This window comes from Nannospalax galili, unplaced genomic scaffold (assembly GCF_000622305.1).
Source record: "Nannospalax galili isolate Female #2095 unplaced genomic scaffold, S.galili_v1.0 scaffold63, whole genome shotgun sequence".
Classification (NCBI taxonomy): Eukaryota; Metazoa; Chordata; class Mammalia; order Rodentia; family Spalacidae; genus Nannospalax; species Nannospalax galili.
This window is the reverse complement of record NW_008355272.1, coordinates 53,557-57,031: the sequence shown is the minus strand read 5'-3', so window position 1 is coordinate 57,031 and position 3,475 is coordinate 53,557. Positions and strand designations below refer to the sequence as shown.

General features: G+C 41.8%; 1 pseudogene; it reads left to right on the top strand.

Moving 5' to 3' along the window:
* The first annotated feature begins 1,608 nt into the window (after positions 1-1,608).
* LOC103749470 lies at positions 1,609-2,520 on the top strand (annotated as a pseudogene).
* The last annotated feature ends 955 nt before the right edge of the window (positions 2,521-3,475 follow it).

Genomic DNA, 3,475 nt, shown 5'->3' with positions numbered 1-3,475 from the left:
CTAACATCCAAAACTGAACCAATGTATTCATCTACATCAACAGACTAAAGAAGAAAAATGATATTAATTGGCACTGAAAAGGCCTTTAAAAAATGAGCATCCATGCATAATAAAAATTACCTGAACACTGCAGACTGTATGCAGAGAAACAAACAAAATCCTCAAATTGATAATATTTTTACCCAAAACTTACTGCTTAATGGGGAGGTACAGGAAGCTTTGTCTTGGGACTGGGAACAAGGCAAGGGTGTCCTCTTGCTCACAATTTTGATGAAAGCTCGATTTAGGAAGACAGAAAAAGAAGATTAAAACAACATATACACTAGGGAATAAAAGATGTAAAAATTCCCAGTTTATCAATAATGACATTGTACTGAAAAAAGTCCCTAAGAATCTATAATAGTATTTCTATAACTAGCATATGAAAATAGCAGTATTGAAGGATTAAAAGTTAATACGCAAAAGGCCTCTTCCAAGCATGATGACCTGAGTTCAATCCCCAGAACCTACCTGGCAGAAGGAGAAACCCTACTGCTACAGGCAGTACTCTGATCGCCACATGCACACTGCGGTATGCACACCCTCACACTCAAACATTACATATACACAAATAGATAAATGCCAAAAATATAAAAATAAAATTTAGTATACAAGTCGCTTGCTTTAACATATGTCACTTATATTAACATCCACCATAAAGAATTATGTAGGTGTAAATCTAACACATTCATTTCTAAGGATTAATGGGCAGAAAATCACAAACTGTTGATGAAAATCAACATCTAAATAATGGAGAGAGACTCCATATGCATGGATTAGGAAACCCAGTACTGTTGAGGCCACTGCTCATTTGTTTGGTAGCTTCAACACAAGCTTAGGAAAAATCCTAGAAAGCTATTTTTCAGTTATCAACACCCTGGCCCTAAAATTTTTATGGAAACACAAAATACATAGAATGGCTCCCCAAATACAGAACAAATATGTAGAATTAATAATACAGATTCACTGATAATTTTAAAACTTATGCTATTAGTTACTTTTCTGCTTCTGGGATGAAAATACTTACCAAAAGCAACTTGTAGAAAGAAGAGTTTATTTTGCTCACAGTTCCAGAGGGTTAGAGGCCACCATAGCTGGGAGGAGTGGTGGAAGGAGGTGGCTGAAACAGAAAGCTGAGGGATTGCATCTTCAAGCAGGCACAGGAAGCAGAGAGAAAGACTGGAAATCTGGTAAGGTTCAAGAACTTTCAAAGTCCGCCCTTATTGATTTGCTTCCTCCAGCATCAGCAAACCTCCCAAATGGTCCATGACCTTCCCCAAAACGGCATGACAAACTGCAAACTGGGGACCAAGTGTCCAAATATAGAAGCACCTTCAAACCACCACACTTACTTATAAAACTATATGATGGGGTGGCAGGGGACATGTGTGTGGCTGCACTTGCACAAGGGGTCCCTGCCACCTTCATCCTGTGGAAGAATTCTCGGTCCTCTCTGGCTAATCCACTCAGATTTTATGGGAAGAACTCTTGCTATGTCCTTTGGACCTGGATTCAAATCAAAAGCCAGTATTTGCAGTCTAGGGACAGAAGAAAATTCATTGGAAATTGATGTCACAAAACTTCACCAACTGCCACACTAAGACCCACCATGAGGAAGCTCACTCTATGCTCAATGACCCAGTGGTGGTGCAGGTGATGGGGCTGCTGTCCAACAACCAACAACCAGGTTGTGTAGGGGTTCATACAGAGGAGCCTGTTGCTGACTCTGAGCCTGAGTCTGAATCAGAATAAGAGCAAGACCCAGTACCTGAGATCCAACCGGAAATGCCTGAGCCTGCTTTAGAGGAAAATGCTCCGGAGGATGGGAGAAGAGCTCTTCCTCAGTGACAGCAGACATTGCCCAGGCAGCACAGGATGATATGCAGATTATTTTCTTGGGTGTCTGTGACTAGTTAGAACCTTCCTCCCAGTAGAGCTGTCCCTGTGACCCGGATCCCAGCCCACGTCATTAAAATGCCACCACACCTGGGTCCAGAATCAAAGCCGTACTACAGAGTCCTCAGAAAGATCAAAGAATTCAAGAGCAACACATAAATATCCCTCCCCAGATGCGACCCTGGCCAATCCGAAAGGCTGGTGAGCAGGGCGAAGTGGCGCATGGCGGTATCATGAAGCACCCTGACAGGCATCAGGTCCTGGTGCTGGAACTTGTCACACTAGGTACACTAGTCTGAGCTGAAGAATTCCTGCCAAAATTATGGGACAGTGATGGAGTTACACATTAACAGCGGCAAGAAGTTATCCAATTTTGGTTTGGATGTGTTTTCTGAGTCTGTTCAGAGGAACCTTAGCAACAAGCCCATCTTATTCAGATGAGCTGTTCCCCTGAATGTGGAGAAGACTCTAGTCACCAGGGAAGACAACCATCCAGACAGCCACATACGGAGACCTAGAGTTCCCAGCGGTGGGACGAGGGGTGGAATAAGAGCCCACCTCACTGAGGCATGGTGCAGAAACTAGGGTTCTGTGGAGGTGGGAATATTGCTTAGAGGCAGTGAATTGCCCAGCATGGATCTTCAGGTAGCACACAAGCCCCAGCTCCAGCAGAATGGATAATTTTTTCAACCGCGTTTGGTATCTCAGAGTAGTTTGTTGTAAACTGCTTGAGTCTGTACAGTTTTCCTTCTCTTTGTGTTCATGGTGTGTGCTCCACCCATTTCCCATTCTCTACTGAACTTTCAGTCCTTCACTTTTAGTCTTCTGGAATGATATTTTAAGAATAATGGGTTTTGCGTCTGGAGAGATGGCTCAGCAGTTAAGAACACTGGTTGTTCTTGCAGAAGACCAGGTTTTGAATCCCAGCACCCACATGGCAGCTAACAACTGTTGGTAACTTCAGTCCCAAGGGATCTGACAGCCTCTTCTGATAAATGTGTGCATTGCACTGGCACAGGTGCATTTACATACGTGCAGGCAATACACACATAGACATAAAATAAAAATAACATTTTTTAAGTTAAAAAAAGAATAATAGGTGTTTAAAGAAGAATACTGAACTTCCTGCTCACTTTGCATGTATAGACTGGAGTTTTAGCAGCCTTTTCTCCAAAGGAAACTTACTGACTTACCACTGACATTGGGATATTTCACACACTGGAATATTTCTATTTTCTACATGTTTGAAATGCCTGTGAGAGACACAGGATTTGATAAACATTTTTGGATGCAGGACAAATCCAAATTGTTTCTTGAGTCAGGACCACCTCCTGATGTGGAAAAAATTGCCTTTGGAAACTCTTGCTGGTGTAGGTAACTGAATAAAAGGTGTTAATAGAACTCAGTTTTTCTGATATGTGATTACCAACTTCCTGTTTGTAACTGGATTTTAAATCGTTCTGAAGGTCTTCAATAACTAGAATGTAGCTGTGGACTTTTCTTGAACTGTTAGATTCTTCTTTGAAAGTAGAGTTTTTCC